The 26341-nt window shown below is 39.8% G+C and overlaps 1 protein-coding gene and 1 pseudogene across 3 annotated transcripts in view; both read left to right on the plus strand.

Annotated features, from left to right (window-relative positions):
• Window positions 1-26341, plus strand: part of fgf14 (fibroblast growth factor 14) — a 511831-nt gene that overhangs the window by 131663 nt on the left and 353827 nt on the right. The window lies entirely within an intron of this gene.
• LOC132816996 (U6 spliceosomal RNA) lies at window positions 2021-2120 on the plus strand (annotated as a pseudogene).

Consider the following 26341-nt stretch of genomic DNA (forward strand, 5'->3'; position numbering starts at 1 on the left):
TTTATCTCCACATTTCTGGATGAAGCAATTGTTCTCTGGGATGGGATTGAGTAGGCTAGGTTAATAGTTAACAATAACAAAATGAGAGGTGATCTCATTAAAAAATATAAAATTCTTCACGCGCTTAACAGAGCAGATGCTGAGAGAATATTTCCCATGACTGGAGAATTTAGAACATGGGGTCACACTCAGGATAAGGGGCCTGCTATTTAGGACTGAGATGAGGAGAAATCTCTTCACTAAAAGGATAGGGAATTTTTAGAATTCTCCATCTCAGAGAACTGTGGACGCTCTGTTATGAGATCGATGGCACAGATTTTCCGATCAGGATTGGAAACTCAATTTCTGATGGGACTGACGAATGGATTTTGATCAGTTCTGCCCTCATACTTTGTGACAAAGCAATAAAGACCAGTCTAGGTAGGCTTTTAGTCAGCAGCAGTGCTGGCACCGAGGGTGGGTGTCGTGTCTGATAGGCTCTGTTTGGATGATGAGTGTCAGGTCTGGAGGTATTGTAGGAGAGTTGGGTGGGGTGTTGGATCTGTTTGAAGGAAAGGAGGGTTGGAGTAGGTGTGTCAAGTCCAATTGGATGGGAGGTGATTCATGTTGGGGTGAGGATGTCAAATCTGGGGATCTCAGGGTTGTGGTAAGGTTTATTTGTGAGTTCACCAGAGAGGTGGAGTTCAGTTTAATATTTACCAAGGAGTTAGAGCAGGCTTTAAACCTTTGGTGTTTCCTGAGCAATTAAGTATGTCTCAACCTTCCAAAATCTCCAACTCTCCAACTCTACTCAGACTTGAGGAAATTTCAGGAGGGTTTCAGATGCACTGTTATTTCCCAGGAATGTTTTAATTTACTGAATTAAATCCTAATCCCAAGGGATCAGCTGCATCAAGATCTCTGTACAGTTCTAACACACAACCCCACTCTATGCTGCTGCAATGACTAGCTCCCCTTAAAATTTATATTTTTGATTAGTAATGGTATCAAGGTATTTAGGATAAGACATTGGAGCAGAAGTAAGCCATTTTTACCATTGAGTTTTCTCCACCATTCAATTAAAATTTCCTCCATAATCCTTGATTCCGTTATTGATTTAAAAATTGTCAACTACTGCTTTAAGTAGACTTAATGAGCCAGACTCTACTGCTGCTTCTGGTAAAAAAAATTTCTGCAGATTCACTGCACTGTGAGAAAAAAAATCTATCCTCCTCTCTGGCTTAAACAGCCGCCCTTTGTTCTGAGTTTGTGTCCACTTGTCCTAGACTCTCCTACAAGGTTTATCAATCTTTCGGCATCTACACTGACAAGTCGCCTGAGAATATTGTGTGCTTTAATAAGGTCGCCTCTCATTTTTCTAAACTCCAACGACAGCAGACCCAACTTACTTAACTTCTTCCTAATCCCCTGTCTGGGATCAATCTATGGAACCTCATCTGGACTGCCTTCAATGCCAATATAACTTTCGTTAGAAAAGGGAAACAAAACTATTCACCGTATTCTTGGTGTGGTGTACCCAGTGCCTTGACTAGTTTAAACGGGACTTTCTTATTTTTACACTCCAACCCCATTAAAGTAAAGCCCAAAATTCCATTTGTCTTCCCTATTACCTGCTGAATTGTATGCTACCTTCTTGTAATTCATGTACGAGGACCTTCAGATCTCTCTGTGCTGCAACTTTCTGCAGTTTTTCTCCGTTCACAAAATATTCAACTTCACTATTCTTCCTGCCAAAGTGCACAATCTCACATTTTCTCACTTTTTACTCCATCTTCCAAATTTATGCCCATTCACTTAACTTGTCTTTACCCCTCTTCAGACTCCTTGTATTATCCTAAACACTCACCTTGCTGACTATATTTATGTAACCTGCAAACTTCCAACAGTATATTCATTTATGTATTCTAAGTCATCAATACATTTTATAAATAATTGTGACCCCACATTGATGTCTGTGACATTCCACTAGTTATAAGTTGTCCTTTACCCCAACAGTTGCTAATTCTCTATCCACCTGATATACCACTCTTTGGCAGCACATATACTAAACGATACAGGGAAGATTAACATGGCCCCTGCACAAGGATGACACACAAATTCGTGAAGCATTCCATTTTTTTTGTGTGCTGGCAGGTGGGACTAGATTGACTTGGGATGACTGGTCAGCATGGATGGGTTGGACTGAAGGGTCTGTTTCCATGAAGTACATCCCTATGACTCTATGACTACCCCTAACACTGTGAGTTCTTCTTTTATTAAGGTGCTTTCAATGCAATACCTTATCAAATGCCTTCTGGAAATCCACATGCATTACATCCACTGCTCCCTTGTCTGTTTATCCCTTTCCTATTAATCTATCCTGCTTACATGGCTTGGAAAGGGCGGACACTAGGAAATTGTTTCCGTTAGGCGAGGAGACTAGGACCTGTGGACACAGCCTTAGAATTAGAGGGGGTAAATTCAGAACAGAAATGCGGAGACATTTCTTCAGCCAGAGAGTGGTGGGCCTGTGGAATTCATTGCCGCAGAGTGCAGTTGAGGCCGGGACGCTAAATGTCTTCAAGGCAGAGATTGATAAATTCTTGATGTCACAAGGAATTAAGGGCTATGGGGAGAATACTGGTAAGTGGAGTTGAAATGCCCATCAGCCATGATTGAATGGCGGAGTGGACTCGATGGGCTGTATGGCCTTACTTCCACTCCTATGTCTTATGGTCTTATGGTTTTATTATCTCCCCAAAAGATATATTGGATTTGTCAGACATGATTTCCCCTTCAAGAAGCCATGTTGACTTTGCTTGATCTTTGTGTAAATTTCTAAATCCTCTGCAATTACATCTTTCATAATAGACTTAACATTCCCAGTGACAGGGGTTAAGCTAACTGGCCTATTGTTACCTGTTTTTTTTATCTCCCCTTTGGAATCAGGTGTCATATTGGCAGTTTTCCATTCCACTGGGATAGTCCCAGAATTAAAGGATTATTAGAAGATTATTATCAGTGCATCTGTTATATTTTCAGCTATTTCCTCTAAAGGATACAACTCATCAAGTCCAAGAGACATATTGGCCTTTAGCCCCATAATTTACTTAGCACTTTTTCTCTAGTTTTGGAAGTATTTCCTCTCCTCCTTTCACCCTTTAATTATTTAGTAGTTTTGGAAGGGTTTTCATATCTTCTGCCGTGAAAACTAATTTATTCAACTCCTCTGACATTTCCTGTTTCTCATTATTATTTTCCCAGCATCATTTATAAGGGGCTAAATTCACTTTGGTCTCTCTTTTCCTTTGTATATATTTAAAGAAACTCTTACTATCCATTTTCAAATATCTTGCAGTTAACCATAATCATTTGTTTTCCCCCACTTTGTTTCTTTTTGGTCATCTTTTGATGTTTGTAAAGATTTTGTAATCCTCTGCCTTACCACTAATCTTTGCCACATTGTATATTTTTTCTTCCAATTTGATACTATCTTGAAATTTCTTTGTTATTCATGGCTAGTTTAACTCTTTCCTAGAATTCTTTTTTCTCACTGAGATATATTCTAGATGTGAAATGAACAATTTTCTTAAACATTTGCCATTGTTCATCAATTATCTTTTCTGCTAAACTCCTTTTCTAGTTTACTCCAGTCAACTCTACCTTCAATCATTTTTAATTCTCCATATTTATGTTTGACGCAGATAATTCCAATCTAAGTTTCTGACTCTCAGACTGAATGCCAAATTCCACCATGTTAAGGTTATTATTTCTTTGGGGATCTTTTACTTTGAAATCATTTTTTAAACCTGTCTACTACACAATACAAGATTGAAAATCGTCTGATCCCTGACTGGATCCATAACATATGGTAACTGGACATGAAAACTGTCCTGAATACACTCAATGAATTGCTCCTTGTGGCAATCTCTGCCATTGATATTCCCAGTCTACATGAAGATTTAAGTCACCGATGATACTGCTTGTTTTATATGACCTCAATTCCTGCTGCTTAATTCTGCGTCTCACACTCCTAATTTCTGTTTTCGACTCCCTAGAACATGACTTTGATCTCTGGAGAATACCACTAGGCTATCACCTTGTTGTTTCTACCTCCACCTGTAGGGATTATACATCTTCCAATCTAAGAACATTTCTTGCTATTGTTTTATTCCATTTTTGTATTTACAAAACCACCTCATCACTTTTTCATTTCCACCTGTCCGTTCGAAAAGTCACATACCCCTTAGTTCCCAGCTTTGATCACTTTTTAAAATCCAAAAGAACTGCAGATGCTGTAAATCAGAAATAAAAACAGAAATTGTTGGAAAAGCTCTGCAGGTCAGGCAGCATCTGAGAAGAGAAATCAGAGTTAATGTTTCAGGTCTAGTGACCCTTTCTCACAAAGTAGTGAGAAAGTTCCATGTTCTCTCTACTTTCTAGGTAAACAGATTTATCATGATATCTTGATTAGGTTCGTTAGTGACTCTGATATTTAAAGCCCCTGTTTTTAATCTTCCCCCATAATATTGGAAACATATTTTTCACACTTGCCCCAACATATTCCTTCATGATGTTGCAAACTCTGACAAACAGAAAATATCGGAAAATTCAGCAAGTCTGGCAGCAACATTTTTTAAATTCATTTATGAAATGTAGGCGTTGCTGCCTGGCCAGTATTTATTGCCCATTCCTAGTTGCCCTTCAGAAAGTGATGGCGAGCTGCCTTCTTGAACTGCTGTAGTCCAAATATTGTAGTTAGACACACACTGCCCTTAGGGAGGGAATCCCAGGATTAAACATATTATGGTGTTATGGACTCGATATTGAGTTCAACAATTTCATACCATGAGCCCTGGCCTCTATTTCAGTTTTGATTCTTTTCTTGTCATGTGCTGATCTGAATCTTGACCTTCATATTTTCGTTCCAGTTGGATCTTTAATATTTCAGGAAATCACATTTACTCCGGACAAGTATTTTGTGTCTTTACTACAACCAGTATCATTCCCTTTGCTTTTTGTTCTTTCTCACACCTCCCCCTTGAATGGTATGAAACCCATCACATTTCTACCTTCCCGTAGTTCTGAAGATGTCAACTTTGAAAATAAACCAACTCTCTTTCTCTCTCCATAGATGCTGCAGGCCTGCTGAGTACAGTATTTCCAGCATTTTATGTTTTAATTTCAGATTTCTCATCTCTGAAGGTTCTTTCATTTTGTTATCTTGGTGTACTTTGTGAACTGGTGTCAAAAACTTTACACTGATGAAAGGATAGAATATAACCTTCTATCCAAAGTATTGATTGACTTTATCAGACATGTTCTAACATTACTACATCAAGAAGAGTCCATTCTTACAGTCAGTTAGTACATGGTTAAATGCGTGCAAAAAAGGAATTAATGAGAAACAGTTTCAACATGAACATTGATTGAAAAGAACTATTATTTCAAAGTGTATTGAGTTAAGACTTATAGTGCCAACCTTAATTTTCAATCACATCCAACAAAACAATTGGATAATGAATCATGTCAACCCAGACGTGAATATTGTGTTAGATTCAATTGTGCCCATGCTCCACTATAACTTTTTTTCTCTTCTAACACTTCGGAGAATTTCAGTTTAATTCACAGTCACTGTTTAATAAAGAACTAAATATCCCCCTGACTCCTATAGTGTACATTGAGTAAAAGATCAAGGTCATCATCGTGATATTGATGCTAAGATTTCTTCAAGTTTCTTTATCAAAGGTTATAACTATTTGAGTAAAACAAGGAACTGTGGATGCAGGAGATCCAAAACAAAAAGAGAAATTGATGGAGGAATTCAGCAGGTCTCGCAGTAACTGTGGAGAGAAAGCAGAGTTAACATTTTAAGTCCAGTGACCCTTATTCAGAAGGATCTGTTGACGAAGCTAAATGTAACATCTCAAAAATTTCCGATGACACGCAGCTGAGCTGTGAATAGGATGCAGAGATGTTACACTGTGATTTGGACAGGCTCAGTGAACATGGCAGATGCAGTATCATGTGGATAAATGTGAAGTTATCAATTTTGGTAGCAGATTATTATTTGAATGACTGTAAATGGAGAGAGGAAAATGTCCAATGAGACCTGGGTGTCCTTGTGCAGCAGTCACTAAAAGTAAGAACGCAGGTTCAACAGGCAACAAAAAAGGCATACTATATGTTGGCCTTCCTAGCAAGAGAATTTGAGTACAGGGACAAAGATATCTTGTTGTAGTAATACAGAGCATTTGTGAGGCTACACCTGGAACATTGTGTGCAATTTTGATCTCCTTACCCGAGGAAGAACGTTCTTGCTGGTGAGACAATACAACAAAGGTTTACCAAATTGATTCCTGGGATGGCAAGATTGACATAGGAGGAGAGATTGAGTTGGTTAAGCTTGTATTCAATGGAGTTTCGAAGAATAAAAGGGGATCTCATAGACACCTATATTCTATCAGGAGTAGACAGATTAGATACAGGAAGGAGTGCAGAACCAGGGGTCATAGTTTAAGGATGAGGGGTAAACCTTTTAGGACTGAGCTAAGGAGAAATCTCTCCACCCAGAGAGTGGTAACCCTGTAGAATTCACTACTACAGAAGCACACCATAGAGTCATAGAGATGTTTTCAATAAGGAGATAGATATAGCTCTTGTGGCAAAATGGGATTAAGGGATATGGGGGAAGGACAGGATTAGGGTATTGAACTTGATTAGTCATGATCATACTGAATGATGGAACAAGCTCAAGAGGCTAAGTGGCCTACTCTTGTTCCAACCTTCTATGTTTCTATTTGCATAAATACAGAGTGAGAAGCAAGGTTGGACAGGGAGACAATTCTGATGTACATTCCAAGCGAGAAGCACACAGGGCAGGACAAATAAGGTCATTGACATACAAGAAAGAAAGATCACAGAGATAGATTTGTATTTGCAAAGCACCTTCATGACCTAAAATGTCCCAAAGCACATTTTTGCAGATGAACTTACATTTTTACTTTGGAAACCTACTGAATCATGATAACTATGCTGGATGGTATCATCATTACAATTGATGTGACAGTGCAACACCGGAATTTTATTGTTAATCACTTTCACAACTACAGTGATATCTGTATTTCAGGTTTATTTTGGTATTTAAAATGCAGAAGCCTTAATTTGTGAAACTGAATTTAATTAATATATACAGAAACAAAATACTATTGATGCTAGAAACCTGAGATACATTTTTTTGGAAGCAAGGGCACTGCACAAATGGAGAAAACAGCAGCAGGTTGTGTGAGATTGATTGAGTTGATACATATTGACTGGAATACTGGGGCTATAGTCTCTGCTCTTCTTCAAGACCATGGGATCTTTCATGTCTACCTGAGGTGTCTCACCCAAAAGACAAAGCACCACTGACAGTGAAGCACTCCCTCAGCATTACATTGGAATTGTTCGCCTTAAGTATTTTATTCTGTAGTGGACCGAAATCCACAATTTTGTGACTTAGAGAATGAAAGCTACCCCATGAGCACAAAGACGCTGAAACCTACCCTCTCTCTTGCATAAAAGTGTTGAATGGATGAAAACCTTTTACATGCAGAGGAGGGAAGGAGAGAATGAAATGAAACACATTCCAAGTAAAGTCCAGGGAAAGAGAATAGCAAAAAAAGCACATTAAGAGAGAAGCAATAAAATACTGAACAGAATAAAATGCAGATGCACAGAGAAAGCACAGGTAACTGGAGAGAAAACTATCTCAAAAATGAATGAAAACAGTGAAAAATAGCACAAGGAGTAGAAAAAGTCAGTCATACTGAAAATTGTGTACCCATTGAGGGGAGGGAGTAAGAGAATGAAAATATGCTAAGCTTGTATATCTCTGGTTAATGATGCACATCATGTCATTAAGTGGTGTGTTTAAAGTGTCACAATCATTGCTATATATAGATAACCCCTTTCTCTTAATGTAATATCGACCAAGCATTATAAGGGTTAAGGATTGAATCTTGTGTTGATGTGAACTTGAAATATTAAAACCAAGACAACGGTCAGATTTATTTCTGAATGGTCCTAAGGGGTGGCATTGAATGCCCTCCCCAAAGGCATGTTTGGTAGTGGGGATCAGATGAAAGCATGTGGAGTGGGAATCTTGCCAGCTTCCTGCCTCTACTCTAATTATGTTGGTGGTAAAGTTCCTGATGGCCTTCTCAACCTGACACCAATTGAAGCTCTTAAGAGGACAATTAATGCTCACTTAAGGGGCTCATCATTTTATGACAGTGATAGGCTGGGCCTCTTCATGCATTACCCAAAACACTGACCCAATTAGAATCATTTGCAGGCTTCAAAGGTAGAGGGGAGTGGCATATGGTCCAAATGCTGTCACGACCAGATGGAGCAACTGAACGTTTAGAATGTGCTACCTTGAGTCACAATGAGCCGATAGCACAGAAATAAGGCACACAGGCCAACAGGTGCTATGAGAAAACCCATGCTCACACAAACCCTTTAATCTGTTCCATCTTGCCATTTTCAGCATATCCTTCTATTTGTCTCTCCCTCATGCATTTGTCCAGTTTGCTTGTAAAAATATCTTTACTCTTCATCTAAATCACTCCCTGTTTCAATGAATTCCGCATTATTGCCACTGTATATACTGATGATCCCTTATCCAGTCACAGCCATAAATGGAAACAATGACCCTTTTTTCCAGGTCTACACAGAGCCTGGGAGAGTCTAGATTGGAAGTTGGGTCAGGCAACATGGGAAGAGAGGAGAAGATTCCTGATTCCCTTGTGGACTTGGGCAGAAGCCTTCCTGGGACTTTGTCAGTGTTCAAAGTTTCAGAATCCTACAGTGCAGAAAAGGCCATTTGGCCCATTGAGTTTGCACCAACCCTCCAAAGAGCATCCCACACAGACCTAGCCCCAATTCTATCCTCATACCTCCAAGTTTCTTATAGCTAATCCATTTCGCCTACATATCCCTGGATACTACAGGGCAATTTATCATGGCCAATTCACTTAACCTGCACGTTTTTGGACTATGAAAGCAAACTGGAGCACGCAGAGGAGACACAGACAGGCAAGCCCCACAAGTTTGATAAATATTCCTCCTGCTCTCAATCCTTCACTGCCCTCTCGCTGCTGACCCTCTATTAATCTGTCATAACTCTTCATAACCCCTCTACTTATAATCAACTCAATGGTCCTTTCCAACCATACATCAACACAAAGTCAACTCATGCCAGTTCATACCCCACCTTTTGCCCTTTCCTGTTCATAGCAATTTACCTAGTCCCTGGTATAGACGTGTCACAGGAGGTATTCTGATGCAAAATATAGTTATTGGTCTATTGACAATGCCTCTATTAAAATGCACTCCCATTAATATAGAGGAACATTCAATGCATTGAAATTCCTTTAACTAATCTATTATGAAAACAAACATTTCAATGAAGTGCTTAATACCTTATGTAAACAAATATTTCCATTCTAAACTCACATGCAAAATTCTCACTTGATAGACAATACATTGGGAAAGCAATGGCTTGAGAAATCAGTCATGTCGCCCCAATCCTCTTGTCATACAATAGCATTATCATCAATGAATCCACAGCTATCAACTGAGTGTTACATTTGACCAGAATGAGGCCAGCCACATAAATTCTGTGAGTTCTGTGGAGGGTATCTTATCTGCTATTTTCCAATGCCTGTCCACAATCTGAAGTGCAAAATTCAGAAGTGTGTTGGAATGCTCTCCACTTTCCTGGATGGATAAGAAGCTCAAGAAGCTGAACACCCTCCAGGACAAAGCAGCCAATTTGGTGAACACATCATCCACCACCTTTAACATTCACCATCGACACACTGCAGCAGCAGTGTGTGACATCTGCAAGATGTACTGCAGTGACTTATCATGTCTTCTGCTGTAGCATATTTCAAACCTGCAAATTCTCCCACCTAGGAGGACAAATGATGTAGATAATAAAAACGCCATCATCTGCGAGTTCCCCTCCAAGCCATGCACCATATTGACTTAGAACAATATCACTTTCCTTCAGTGTCTAAATGAGGAAACTCCCTTCCTAAGAGCATTGTAGGTGTCTCTACACTCCATGCTCTGCAATACTTCAAGAAGGCAACTGACCACAACCTTCTGTGGGAAGTTAAAAATCACACAGCACCAGGTTATAGTTCAACCTTCTCTCCACTTGGAGCCGCAGTTAGTGGTGATGATGATAGTCATGATTTGGAGGAGCTGGTGTTGGACTGAGGTGAACAAAATTAAAAGTCACACATGACCAGGTTATAGTTCAACTTCTGTAGGAAGATAGGGATGGACAACGTTACATGAATAAATAAAAGAGGTTGTACACTTTTTATGCATAAGCATTCATACTTTCACAATCTGAATGGGTGCATTACCTCTTCCAAAAGGTGACCTCAGCCCAGGTGCAAAGCGATACTATACCCCGCCACAAGGGCACCTTGGCTATATAGAGGAAACGCACTGAGAAAAGACCTGCCCTCACCTAATCTAATCTCCACATTTACCACATTCATTCTTGTTCCACCTCCAATTGGACGGCCTTACCTTGATGTTCTGACTCCCCCCTCCCTCAGCAGTAGAATTGATTGACAGAACCCATCAAATTCTTTAATCTGTTGAATTGTTTCAATTACATTGCCTTTGATATTTGAACCCTGGGCTATGCAATCAGTTCTCATAAGTTAACCTTTCTAGCCTCAGTGTCTTGGGGGTTGTTTGAGCCCTGAGAATATTGTTAAATTGTCCAAGACCCGAACCTAAGCTTGTTTTTTTGAACACTGAGCAACTTTTGGTGTATTCCAATGTATTATATTAAGTATTTGGTATTTTCGGTTCTGTTTTTTCACACAGGCCTTTCACAATGGGTTTTGCAAAGTCACAGATTTTTGGTGACGTGATATGTTTAAAAGGAGAGACACAAATGTCTAGCATTGACTATAAATATGTTGTTCATAGTGAACCTGACAAGATTGGAGTCCTGTTATAGAAGTTATTAATTCTTTATACAGTCCTTAGCATTGTGAAGGGACTGAGATTAGAGGGCAAATTGTTGCTAATTATTTTTATAATTGGATCTCATACAGACTTTCTTAAATCAGTGTGATCAGGGAAAAGAAACTGCCACAGTGATACTGTCCTGGTTTCTGTTCATTCACCAGACACCTGTGGTAAGCAACTGCTGATTCTTTTAGCCTCAAGTTGTTTGTTCTTAAAGGGACACTGATTCTGAGAAAGAGGATGGTGAACAACCATTCCTACTTTGACAAAACACAAGTATTGTTTTGTTGTTTTTATGTAACAACATTACTCACAAGTGCAGTTAGATCTCATTTACAACAGCTTGCATTTAGATAGAGGCTTTAGCAGAGTATAGCATACAGGAGCATTATTAGACAAATACAGCGTTGTGCTGATAATTACTGTTTCAGGTGACCAAAATCTAACAAAAGAGTTTAGTTTTAAGAAGCATTTTGAAAGAGAAGTGAAATGCAGAGGGGGAAAGAGATTTAGGGAAGGAATTTCAGAGTTTAGAATCAACATAGCTGAATTCTCAGCCATGAATGCAGATGCAAGATGCAAGAATTAGATGAACGCAGAATTATAGAAGGGAAAGGTGGGGCAATGAAGGGAACTGACAATATATTCATGAGCATGAAGGGATAGATTATCGAACTAATATTTATCAGCATGGAGGTGTTTGAATATTGGGCTAATATTAATGGAGATGTTCGGTAACAAAATAATATTTATTGACAAGGAGAAGCTGAGTATCTATCTAATGTGCATTGACATCTATGTTTTTGACTGCCTCCTGGTAATTCACTGTGGCTCATGAAAGAGGAATGCACAGCACTTAGAAATGCATCTTCAACTCAGAAGCAATAGCTACCTTTATGGACCAGCCCTTACGTCCTGGTCTAGACAGCTGTAAGTTAAGCTGTCAGGGAAAGTCTGCATGCAGATACTCGTGAGTTCCCCAAGGAGGTTGTTACTTTTTCTGGGAGTTTTTAAACCTCTTTATCCTAGATATTTTTAGATCTTTCATTTCAGTTTTCTCTCCTGGGTAATTCCCAGTTTCCTAAACTTTTGGAACTACCTGTCCTTGCCTTGTGCTCCAGATAAAGTATTGGTAACATGCACAGGATGTGAATAGCATGCTCTGCTCTTTTAGACAGGTGTTTATGTACTGGATTAATCTATTCCTCCGTAAGATTTGAATCTTCATGTTTGAAAGCAATAAAGCATTTAACCTTGAATGAAAATGTGAATTGCTTATTCCATTCATAATGAACCGACAACTATATTATATGGCATCTCCACAGCTTGATTAGCCTAATCTAACAATAATTCACTAAGCTTCTTTCATTCATTAACTAGGCCCATAGAAGAGCAATGGTCAGGATTTAGTGTTCAGCGGTGCAGCATAGATGGGCTGACCTCAAAGTAAACTGCCCAAAAAACTCCCAACAATCCCTGTGGCACAGATTTATCCTGTTCCTGAATCTAGCATTAAGCCAAGGGAACCCCAGATATGATGTTCAAAATAATGAATAGTTTTGATAGATTAAATAAGGAACCGTGGGAGCTAAAGGGTTGGAGATTTAAGACAAAGTACCAGAGGAGACAGTAGAAGATAAAATCTGATAATTTGTGATCTGGAATGGGCTGCAGAAGTAAATTTAGTAACAAGTTCAATGGGGAATTGGATAAGTACCTGAATTATTGATAAATATCTCAATTTGCTGAGCTTTACAAATAAAAATAGCGAGTGGGATTAATTAAATAGTTCTTTCAACGAACTAGTGTAGGCACAATGTGCTTCTTCTGTTACATCATTCTCTGAATTCTGACCACATTTGCTGGCAGTGCCGCACACAGCGCCCAACAGTTATCAGGAAGTTTTTCACAGAGGTCTTGGACACCAGAGATGCATACCATCTGGAGTAAGGGACATCTGCTGCTAGCGTGCACTATAGGGCTGGCAGAGCCAGTGACAGAACCAATCAGCTATGACCTCAAGACAGCACATGATGCTTTCCGTCCTTTATCATTTTTCTACCTTTATTAATGATACTTCCCAAACAGGATACAAAACAAACCTGTCTCTTGCAGGACATGGAATCCCCCAGTTGTGCTTTACCCTATGAATTATTTACATTTTAATGTAAGGGAGGAAATCTTGTCCTAGGTTCTATGTTTAACATGTTCATACCTGTCTTTTCAGATACAAACAAGACAGCTCTGCATTGCAAACATTTTCATGTCTTATTTCCATCTCTTGCCAGTACCTCACTTATCTGATTTACCATAAATGTGTGTGATTGGCTGGTTAGCGATTGATTAGACAGCTGAGTGCTGCTACTGTAGCTTCCTATATCTAACTGGATATGAATGTTACTAGCAAGGTCAGCATTTATTTCCCATCTCTAACTGCCCTGAAGAATGTAGATGGTGAGCCACTTTTCTGAATGCTGCATTGCACCTGGTGTTGGTTGAACCACAGTGCAGCTAAAAAAAAATGTTTGATAATTGAAGTGAATAAAATAGATGTGGCCCTTGGGATCGTTTAATAGTTGTGGTTTCCTGATCTTCCTCTGTTCCTGGCTAGCAGTTGCCAACTCTGTTTAGATATATTCTCAGAACTTCATTACTTCCACAGTGCTGCAATTTGTCTTCACAACAAAAAGGTAAAGTTTGCATAATCCCAGCAGACTAGTCGTCTCTCTTGTCAGATGGTGGTTTAACCTGAGGGTCACCATGTTTCAAGCAAGGGGTGTGGATGAAAACGAGAGCCCTTCACGGTAACCTTCGCCAGTGCAGATATCAAACCCACACTGTTGATATTGGTCTGCTGTCTAATCTGAGTAACTAACCCACTGTCTCTCCACAACGACCTGCCTTCCCAAACCCAGTAAAGAGTAAATACCAGATAGGATGATTTTTGACTGTTAGTCAAACCACCATGTTTCTCTGTCTCCAATATTTTATATGTCATAGGTGAAAGTGTTCAAAGAAATTGACCTTTTTGTTACTTGCTGAACAATCAGGGAAATTGGTTGCTAACAGCAGTGGCTGAGAGATCAATCTTTAATCTCTGGAGACTAGAGCACAGTCCTGGAGGGTTAAAAATCCCTGGCTCTGATTCTACAGAGAGTACTCATGCTTACGGGTGCATGGTAACATTTTTCAATGGAGATGATGGAAGGAAATGGAAGAGAAAAAGGTGCCACATGCAAGAAAAATTAGTGTTATTATCTATGAGCTTAGATATTACATCCTTAGAACTAAAAGCACAGAAATAGACCATTAGGCCCAGCTAGTCCATACTGGTGCCTATGTTCCACAGGAGTCCCATTCTCACTCCTCTTTATCCCACCCTGTCAGCATATCTGTCTATTCCTTTCTTCCTTGTGTCTTCTATACTTGGAATGTATCTATACTATTCCCTGCAGCCACTCCCTGCAGTAGTAAGTTTCCCATTCTTTGCAGTCTCTGTGCAAAGAATTTCCCCTGATTTCTGTGATTATCTTATATTTATAAGCCCTGTCTTCCTGTTTATTTACTTTTCATTTTAATTACTGTGTGTTCCTGTCTGCATTTCTTATGATTGTCATGTACCCGACTCACTCATCAGCATCTTCGAAAGGTTCCTTTCAGAAGCATTCTTTCATTAAATAATTAATTAATTGAGACAGCAACATTTAAATCACTTCCTTCAGTCCAAAATGGAGCCGATGACATTAAGGATAACAATGGTGTATGACATTATTGGGGGTGGTTAGTGATGCCCTGCACCTGTGTAATAATTTGTGTTATGCATTTAGGCAGGTTTTCCTACAGTCAATCTTGTTGTATCATAAGGGTTCTTTTTTAAATGACAGAAGAGAACACACAACTGCTGATTAACCTGTGACAGCTATTCTCTCGCAGAGTTCTATTGTAGTTCATTGATTGCAGAGCGTAATATTGTTTTATTGAGCAAGTCCTGGATTATCTGGAATAAAGCAACTTTGTTCATGATGCAGTGAACTTTTACTCAGCTAAATATCTACTTTTTTGAATAATTACATTTGATAACTATCAAGTTATGAACATTTTCAAGAAACAAATTGGGACAGAACCCAGATGATAAACGACAAATGAAAAAGCCTACAACCCTAAATATCATTTCTCTGCAATTTCAGGTCAGTTGTGACAATGAGCTATCCCAGCGTGAAGTCTGTATCTAGAAGACATGGTGAAAGATGGGAATAAATTGGCTCAAATACACTTTGAACAATGTGTGGAGTTTTATTCTCCATATTGTTAAAAGGATGAGGCATTTGACAAGGTGCAGAAATTCTTTACAGTGGGATGTGGGTGTCACTGGTGATTTGTTAACCACTCCTAATTGCTCTTGAACCGAATAACTTATTAGTCTATTTCTGGTGGCAGTTAACTGTGTTGTCCAGGGTCTGGAGTCATATTTGGACTGGATGGGGTAAGGATAGGAGATTTCCTTCCCTGAAGCAAATTAGATTGGTCTTTATAACAATCAAGTATAGTTTCATGGTCACTAATCATACTACTAATTGTAAATTCCAAATTTATTCTCATGCAGCCTTCTAGAGTCTTTTGGACTTCATTTCAAAACAGATGCTGCATCCATCTGTTTTATGTATTTTGTTTTATTTTGCTGGATTGTTTCTTTCTTAATCCCTCCATTTTCATTCCGATGGCTGCTTTTTAGCCACTCATGTCTCATCAGACATATTTGTTTCTTTAGCCATTGCCACTCTCTGGATTTTCCATCATGAAACCTTTCATCAACCCCAGAACCCTTTCGAGATCTCTCCGCTGCTCCAATTCTGACCTCCTATTGTTGTGTCTCACTGGGATAGCAAGTTCCCCTCATTCCTCACATCATCACAGAAGTTTAAGATTTTATAAAAGCACTTACAATTCTTCATTTGATCTGATTGATAGAAAGCCAGGACCAATTTTCTGTACTTAACAAGAATTACCATTTATTACAAATAAAAAGATATAAGGCGATTGGCTAACATTTACAAAGTCTCTTAAGGGAGTCAGATAAGTTAAATAGCATGAGTCTTCACCTTGACTGGTAGGGGTGGGCGAGTTCAAAACTAGAGGCCATATTTTTAAGGTGAGAGGAGAAATTTTTACAAAGGACATAAAGACTGATCTTTTTACGCAGAGAGTGATTCATGTGCTGAATGAACTGGCAGAGGAAATGGTGGATACAGGTACAGTTATAACATTTAAAAAAACATTTGGATAAATTCACGAATTGGAGGAATATGGGCCAAATGCAGACAAGTGGAACTAGTTTAGCTTGGGAACATGGTCGGCGTGGACGATTTGGACTGAAGGGTCGCTTTCCATGCTGTATGACTGTTTGACTTATTCGTCAAGAGCCATAGATTACAGAAGCTGATGAGGGGAAAGACACTGGCTTTTTTCAGGATTGAGATGTTTTTACTGCAGAGGCTTCTGATCAACTTAGCTACCTGGGAGCCAATCACACACTTGTTTGTGGGCCGAAGGCCTTTGTCATTGGTAGCTGGTCTCCATTCCCTGTACCAATCAGCTTCTTGTTGCCTGCTAAATTTCCATTCATACACACCGCTCGGCTCCAACTTGTCTGTGACTGGACTTACCCCACTGCTTAAACAAGCAGTGTAAACGGCACGTTTTGAATGTCAGATTATTTGCTTTTAAAAAATGCAGTAATCCTTTCCACAATCTCAGTTTTTAAAAATTGTCCTTTTTTGATTTTAATCCACAATCTAAAATACAGAAAAATAAATAGAACTGGTCAAACATCTCCACTCCTCGACCTTTTTTTATAGAAAAGAATCCCTACCATGTGGAAACAGGCCCTTTGGCCCAACAAGTCCACACCGACCCTATGAAGAGTAACCCACCCAGAGCCATTCCCCTACCCTATTACTCAACATTTACCCTGACTAATGCATCTAACCTACACATCCCTGAACACTATGGGCAATTTAACATGGCCAATTCACCTAACCTGCACACCTTTGGAATGTGGGAGGAAACCGGAGCACCCAGAGGAAACCTACGCAGATATGGGAGAATGTACAAACTCCACACAGACGGTTGCCCAAGTTAGAATCAAACCCAGGTTCCTGGTGCTGTGAGGCAGCAGTACTGATCACTGCACCACCTCTCTTTCTTGAAGATGGTCCATCAAACCGTCTTACTGATCAAGTATTTGATCATCTCACCCAGCTCGTCTTTTTATGTGGTTTGGTGTCCAGATTTTTGTTTAACTGCTAATATTGCCGTGAATGTTTTTCTTTACCATGTGAAGGGCACTATATAAATGCAAGCTGTTGTTATAAATGAATAGATTGTGACTTTGTAATATTTTTGATAAATTAATTTTGTTCTAAATGATGAAATAAAGAGCAGTACAGCAAAGAACAGGCAAGATTGCACCAAACCCTGATACCCTTTCTAAACTAAAACCCTTTCACTTTTATGCGCTCAATATCTCTCTATTCTCTGCCTATTCATTTATCTGTCAAGATGTCTCTGAAATGTTGCACTGGTATCTCCTTTTAGATCTTTTACCTTAAAAAAAGAACTATACCCTTATCCATGCCTGTTATAATTTTGTAAACTTCCATCAGGCCATCCCTCAGCCTCCGACATCCAACTGAAAATAAACAAAGTTTGTCCAATCCCTACTGTAACTGGATCCTCGACTTCCTAAATAGCACACTGCAATTAGAAAGGATAGGTGACAGTAATTCCTCCCGATAATCCTCAACATTGTGCCCTGCACAGTCAGCAGTCAACACCATTACCTCCTCAGAAGGCTAAGGAAATTCAACATGTCCACAATGACTCTGACTAATTTTTATATATTCACCACAGAAAGCATCCTATCACAGCTTGGCATGGTAACTGCTCTGCCCAAGACTGCAAGAAATTACAGAGAGTTGTGAATGCAACCCAGTCCATCATGAAAACCAGCCTTCCATCCATTGACTCCGTTTATACTTCCTGCTGCCTTGGGAAACAACCTGACATAATCAAAGACCCCTTCTACCCAAGTTATACTCTCTTCCACTCTGTTCCATTGGGCAGAAGATACAAAAGTTTGAAAACACATACCAACAGATTTAAGAACAACTTCTTCCCTGCTATTATCATATTTACGAATGGACCTCTGATATATCAGAGTTGATCTTTCTCTGCACCTTCTCTGTAGCTGTAACACTATACTCTGTATTCTGTTCTATTACCCTGAAGTACTTATGTAAGCTATGATTTGTCTACTTAGCACACAAACAATACCTTTCACTGTATGACAGTACACATGACAATAATAAATGAAATCAAATCATTCCTCATAGCTAATATCCTCCAAACCAGGCAACATTTGGATATTTTTTTCTTCTCTACCCTCTCCAAAGCCTCCATATTCTTCAAGTAGTGTGGTGACCAAAACTATTCACAATATTCCAAATGTGGCCGAACTAAAGTTCTATAGTGCCATAACATGACCTGCCAAATTTTATACTCTGTGCCCTGACTGATGAAGACAAACATGCAGTTTACCTTCTTGACCACCTTATCCACTTGTGTTATCATTTTCAGGGAATTGTGGACTGTACGCTAAGATCCCTCTGTATGTTAATGCTTCTAAGGATTCTGTCATTTACTGTATTAGACCTTCCAAAATGCATCACCTCACATTTGTCTGTCTTAAGTTCCATCTGCCATCTCTTCACCGAAATCTCCATCCTATCTATATCCCTCTGTATCCTCTGACAATCCTCCTCACTATCCACAGCACCCCTAATCTTTGAATCATCTGCAAACTTACTAATCAGACCACCTACAGTTTCCTTCAAAAAATTTATACATATGTCAAACAATATGTCAAATTCCCTTACTGTCATTTCACTTGCTGACCTACTGCTCTGGTTCCCGCACCCTGCCACATTAGTTTAAACCCTCCTGAGTGCCACTAGTAAACTTCTTTGCCAGGTTATTGGTGCCTCTCCAGTTTAGGTGCAACCCATCCTTGTTAGCAGGTCCCACCTACCCTGGAAGACATCCCAATGATCCAGATATCTGAAGTCCTTCCTCCTACATCAGCTCTTTAGCCACTTATTTGATTGTACCATCTTCCTATCCCAAGGCTCATAGGCACATGGCACAGGGTGTAATCCCAAGATTACAACCCCAGAGCTCCTGCTTTTCAGCTTACTACCTAACTCTCTGAACTCCCTTTGCGCAACCCTGTCACTCTTCCTGCCTATGATATTAATACCGATGTGTACCACAACCTTTGGCTGCTCGCCCTCCCTTTTGAATGTCCCGTATCCATTCAGAGACATCCTTGATTGTGGCATCAGGGAAGCAGCACACAATTCTGATTTGATGATATATTTCAGCTGAGAGTCATGTAGACTTTGGCTTATTACTTAATTAATATTATGACATAATTGTAATACCAATGGCTTCTGAGCACATTTAACTCTGTTGTCCAATGCTTTAATAAATATAAAGGCTGCTATCTGCAATTACAATGGAATTAAACTCCTGTCTTAGTGACTCATAATTAATAGAATGAATGGCATTCATTCACAGAGATTTCCTTGCAATGGAATCAATAATTTCTTATGATAAGTTCTATGATTCAATCGTAGTATTCTGATCGATATATGACTCATGTAACTGGAAGCAAAGATTTTATGTTGGGACAGTTGACGAGCAGTGGAGGACTTTCAATGCAATTTTTCAAAGTGCTCAGTAAAAGTATATTGCAGTGAAAAGGAAGGACTGTATGAAAAGGGGTGATCTGCCATGGGTGTCTAAGGAAATAAGGGAGGCTATCAAATTGAAAGAGAAGGCATACGAAGTGACCAAGTACAGCAGGAAATTAGAAGATTGGGAAAACTTTAAAGATCAACTGAAAGCCACAAAAAGAGCTACAAAGGAAAGTAAGATAGAACATGAGAAAAAGCTGGTACAGAATATAAAGACAGATAGAACATAGAACATTACAGAGCAGTGCAGGCCCTTCGGCCCTCGTTGTTGCGATGTTAGCAAAAGTTTCTAAAAATATATAAAATGAAAAACAGCGGCTAAAGTAAATTTTGGTCCTTTAGAGAATGGGAAGAGACATTTAATTATGGGATATGAGGAAATAGATAGAGGATTGGTTGACTAATAGGAAGCAAAGAGTGGGGATAAATAAATGCTATTCTGGTTGGCAATCACTAACTAGTGGTGTGCCTCAGGGATCAGTGTTGGGGACACAATCATCCACAATTCATATAGGTGATTTGGAGTTGGGGACCACGTGTGGTTTGTCAGGTGACTGTAAGATGAATGGCGGAGCAGAGTGTGCAGTGGACTGTGAAACTTGGCAGAGGAACATAGATATTTTAAGTGGGTGGGCAAAGTTCAGGCAGATGGAATACAATGTTAATAAATGTGAAGTCATCCATTTTGGTAGGAGTAACAGTAAAAAGGATTATTACTTGAATGATAAGAAGTTGCAGCATGCTACTATGCAGAGGGACTTGGGTGTCCTTATGCATGAGTCACAGAGGGTTGGTCTGCAGTTACAACAATTAGGAAGGCAAATAGAATTTTGTCCTTCATTGCTAAAGGGATTGAGTTTAAAAGCAGGGAGGTTATGTTGCAGCTGTACAGGGTGCTGCTGAGGCCACACCTGAAGTACTGTGTGCAGTTTTGGTCTCCTTACTTGAGAAGGGATGTACTGGCACTAGAGGGGTGCAGAGGAGGTTCACGAGGTTGATTCCGGAGTTGAGAGGGTTGGCTTATGAGGAGAGACTGAGTACACTGGGATTATATTCTTTGGACTTCAGAAGAATGGGGAGCGATCATATCAAAACATATAAAATTATGAAGGGAATAGATAAATTAGAACTAGAGAGGATGTTTCCACTGGTAGACGAACCTAGGACAAGAGGGCATAGAGTCAAGAGTAGTGGTAGCAGATTTAGGACTGAATTGAGAAGGAACTTTTTCACCCAGAGGTTTGTAAATCTGTGGAATTCCTTTATCAGTGAAGTAGTTGACACTACTTCAGTAAACAAAGAACAAAGAAAATTTACAGCCCAGGAACAGGCCCTTCAGCCCTCCAAGCCTGAGCCGATCCAAATGTACTGTCTAAACCTATCGGTCAATTCCTAAGCATCTGTATTCCTCTACCCCCCACCTACTCATGCATTTATCCAGACACATCTTAAATGAATCTACCATGCCTGCCTCTACCACCTCTGCTGGCAACGCGTTCCAAACGCCCACCACCCTCTGTGTGAAGTACTTGCAGCGTGTATTCCCCTTAAACTTTCTATCTCTCACCTTGAAAGCGTGACCTCTCGTTGCTGAATCCTTCACGTTTAACGTTTTTAAAGCGAAGATAGTTTTTTATTGAACAACAAAGGAATTAAGGGATATGGTGAGAGGGCGAGTAGGTGGATTGAGTCCATGAAAAGGTCAGCCATGATCTTATTGAATGGCAGAGCAGGCTCGAAGGGCCACACGGCCTACTCCTGCTCCTAGTTCTTATGAAACCTTGAGAATCCTTCCAGGCTGTTTATTAGATTAGATTACTTACAGTGTGGAAACAGGCCGTTCGGTTCAACAAGTCCACACCGACCCGCCGAAGCGCAACCCACCCATACCTCTACATTTACCCCTTACCTAACACTACGGGCAATTTAGCATGGCCAATTCACCTGACCCGCACATCTTTGGACTGTGGGAGGAATCCGGAGCACCCGGAGGAAACCCACGCAGACACGGGGAGAATGTGCAAACTCCACACAGTCAGTCGCCTGAGGCGGGAAATGAACCCGGGTCTCTGGCGCTGTGAGGCAGCTGTGCTAACCACTGTGCCACCGTGCCGCCCACATGGTGGCTAGTGGCTAGTGTCAAATTTTGTCTGATAATCCCCCCCAGTGAAACACCTTTGAAAACCATATTAAATACATGATAATAAATGCAAATTCTTAATATCATTCTTTTCACTTTCTAGGGCATAAAATCTAGTGTCTTTTGAGAAGCTGTGTTAGGGTTAGGGTTAAATATATATTAATGTCTTATTCTTAGTGTAAAGTCAAATAAATCTTGGCATCTTGCAAATTACAAATGAATAAAGCTATTCAGCATGACTTGTAAAGATCTCGCCATTTTTAATGCAATTTTTTTTGCTACATATCAGTTACATAAAAAAAGTTTAGTTGTAAAGTTGCACACCCAAATTTAACAAGGAAACTTTTGACTTTTTAAAATTCTGTGAGTTTTTTTAAACTCCTGAGAAGTAAATATCCAAAGAGAAATTTTAATTCAAATGTAATTAGTCTTGTTGAAGAGAATTCTTTCCTCAACTCGTATGATAACATAGCAATCAGGGCAGTAGGGCATTTGGGATATTAGTGAATGACAGGACCAAAAATCTATGAGACGTATGAACTGGGAAGGAAACAGAGGAATGATAGAGGAGGCAATCAGGTGAATTAGAGCGAAAACACTACAGTCACAAAGAGCTGAATGGTCATTTTTTGCATCGTAATACTTCTGTGACTGTGAAATCAGGAGCAGAAAATGAAATACAGAGAGGGAACAAAATCTAATACATTGTGGATGAAGGTCGTGATATATGAACAAAATTGCTGGAAAACTTAGCAGGTCAGGCAACCTCTGTGGTGAAAGATAGAATTCATGTTTCAGTTAATGAGCTTTCAGAACATCTGCCTGATCAAAAATTGTCCAGTAATTTTTATTCTTATATGAAATTGAAAGAAATGTTTAGATTAGGACAAAAAATAGAACTTACCAAATGTAGGAATGGGATTCTCCAAGGCAGACAATTCACACCCCCTCAGCAGTGTGGACAATGATGAGAAACTTGGGAAAGTATGTTGCGAATGGAAAAATGCCTCTTTGATTTCCAGAAAAGCCGTATCCGATTTTCCGCTTATTGTTTAAGTGGTAAATCTCATTAATGAGCAACATCTACCTTATTTCCATTCATTTGCAACTCATTAATAGCTAACTATATCCCATTGCTATGTTGCTTGCAATTCTCACTATCTCTCTGAAGAAACTAAAGAATTCTCATGCCAGTTCCTGACAAGGAAGTCAGAGCAATTACCTAGTCACGATAGCTTGCTGCTTCCTTCTTCAGGTTTCTCTTTGAATATCCCTTCACCAAACATGTCCTTGAATGCTCCAGGGACAATGTCTTCCTCCATCTTTTTTTTTCATCTGAATAAATATTGGTAAACGATCAGCATTGCCAGTGAAATAACTCCATCACCAAGGCATTCCTTATATACATGTGGTGGAGAGCCCTTGACATTGGTTCAGCTCCCTCAGAGCCAACTGTCCAAGTCAACAGATCTCTGACACTCCTGTTTGTACCTGTCAGCCAGGACTTCCTGATTGTACCAAATTAACAGTCCCAGTTAAGGAACTCATAGTCTATGAAGTCCACCTAGTTGATCTCATTACAGCCAAATTACCATGGATAATTTTGTAATAATGTGGAATCCAGTTCTGTCCTCAGGCCATCATATTGAGTTCAGGGACACTTTTGACTTGCATATTCCTGACAAGACGCTTTGTTTTCTTTATAGTACTCAATCACTTTGCCCTCACTTGGAAGCCACATTCTCTGTGGACTGCATAGCTCTTTAGTCAGAGATCAGGAAGGATCAATAATTGTGGTGGATGAGGTGGGTGACTGTCAGAATGGAGATGCTGCACTCAGTAATGAGGTTGGTAGTCTTTGAGTGTTGATTAACGTTGCTGAGCATGGTGTGTAGATTGAGTGTAAGGTAGCAGAAAGAAAATGTTGGCATTTAGCCTTGCAGAGCACCAAGGTTCATTGACCTTTCCCCAATGCTGCCATGCATTCCATCTGACAGCAAGACAGAATGGACTCAGGCTGTTATTTGTGACTATCTGGCCATGTTCAGTGGCTTGGTCTCCTCTGGTGGTCCACTGAGTAGAGAATGACTCTCTTCTCAACCACCTTATTCGCTCAGGCCTTTAGGCCCTTGGGAATTTTGTCTCCCCTGTGTGTGAAAACGTTGCTGTAGAGATTGGTTGCTTCATTATTGAGGTGAGGAGTGGAAGACAGCATAGGAGAGGTTTCGTAAGCTGTGACAGGACATTCACCAAAACCTTCCCCCACCCCCCCGAAAGTAACTCTTGGTCAAAAAAAAAGGGGAGAATACAGCTCAGAATCTCAATTGCTTGTTTTCCAGGCCTGGGAGGTTGAATATCCCAGCAGGAACAGAAATTTTATCAGTTAAAAGTCAAGGTCCTTACACTGTTAAGTGGCAGTGGTGTGTTTAATGGGTAATCAATTTTCAAGTGGAACATTTTCTTGAAGCTCACAGGATGGTAGAGGATGAGCTGCCGTTTGCATGAGGGTAATTGCAGAGAAGAGCCAACACTTGTGGCAAATCTCTTTCTCACCATAGATTGCACTTGGATTGACACATCAATAGCAGTGGGTGGCTATTAAACTCACCTTACTTTGACAGCAGGTTCTGGAGCATTGTGAATTTTGAGAGATAATAGCTACACAGTTTCTCACTTGAGCATACTGTTATTTTTTAACTTTTGGATGGCAATCATTTTGATAACAAATTTTTATCCAAATATCTCTTAGCTATTGCAGAGTCGAGGTGGATTTTGAGGTGAACGCTGTAAATGTGGCTGATATACTGATTTCTGTAAGGTCACAAGGAAGTAATGTGCAGTACATGGCATTCAAGCTGAAAACAGAACTTGTTTTGAGTTTCATGAAGATGTCATAAAAGCATAATGTACTGAGTCACCAATGCTTAACAAAAGTTAAACTTTTTTCTTTTCTTCTTTGGGGTGGCATGGTGGTTCAGTGGTTAGCACTGCTGTCTCACAGCACCAGGGACCCAGGTTCAATTCCAGCCTTGTGTGGCTGTCTGTGTGGAGTTTGCACATTGTCCCCGTGTCTGCATGGGTTTCCTCCCATAGTGAATTGGTCATGCTAAATTGCCCATAGTCTTAGGTGCATTAGTTAGAGGGAAATGGGGTGTTAGGTGCATTATTTAGAGGGAAATGGGTCTGGTAGGTTACTCTTTGAAGGGTCGATGTGGACTTGCTGGGCCAAAGGGCTTGTTTCCACACTGTAGGGAATTTAATCATTCTATATCTGGAAGTGTTATCACACAAAACTAAATGACTTTCCCACCACAAAATCACCATGACCATTTTTTAACCATTAACTGCCATCAGTAAATCATCCATGTATCCAATTAGAAATTAACATACAAAGACCATTATAGACAATGCACAACCAAAGGTGAGTAGGGGATAAGGAAAGTGGAAGGGGCTCAATCAAAATGGAGTTGGAGGGGGAAATAGAGCACTGTATCCCCCGTGGTGCCCACTTCTGTCAAAAGGCATTGGTGGACATGGCATGTTCTCTCTCCAATGATATCTGGCACAAATATAAGAATAAAGCTTTTTGATATTTTCAAATCAAACTGTTTAGATACATTATGACTCACCTCTGGAGCAGGTGAGATTGAATGCAAGTCTTCTGGCTCAGAGATAGGGACATTACCACTGCATCACAAGAACCCTAGCTAAATTAAAGCCGTTAGTTTTGTTTTAAATCATCAGAGATGTCATGGCAAACAACTGTAGCTGGTGGGGCTTGAACTCTTCTGATTATTGTAGTTGTGTCAGCTGTAGATTAGTGAATAGCAACGTCTCCTTTCCACTCCAGAGACTCCCAACATTTCACCCAGTACTGAAGGAGTACTGCACTGTTGGAATTGTGATCATGTGAATGAGAAGTAAAACCAAGACCCTGTCTTCCCTCACCAATGAATGTAGAAGACGCCTCCACAACCTCCTGAGCGACACTCTGAAAGCTAGTGTGCTTCCAATTAAACCTGCTGGACTATAACCTGGTGTTGTGTGATTTTTAACTCCTTATATTTTGTTTTTTTTGGCTTGGGATTCATATGATTTGATCACACCTCTGTGACCCAGATGTAGTTGTTTTCTATATTAAAGCAGTGATATAAATTGAAGTTTTTTCTTGTTCTTTATTGTTGCTCAGTGCTGTTCAAAAAAAAAATTCAATTCCCTGTTTCGACTTTTTGATTCAAACCAAATTCTAAAACAAGAGTTGAAAATTGAAGAAAGAATGTCAGTGCACAACTAAAAGTGAGCAGCGGATAAGGAAAGTGGGAGGGGCAAAATCAAAATGGAGTTGGAGGGGGAAATAGAGCACTGT

Source organism: Hemiscyllium ocellatum, chromosome 6 (assembly GCF_020745735.1).
Source record: "Hemiscyllium ocellatum isolate sHemOce1 chromosome 6, sHemOce1.pat.X.cur, whole genome shotgun sequence".
Lineage (NCBI taxonomy): Eukaryota > Metazoa > Chordata > Chondrichthyes > Orectolobiformes > Hemiscylliidae > Hemiscyllium > Hemiscyllium ocellatum.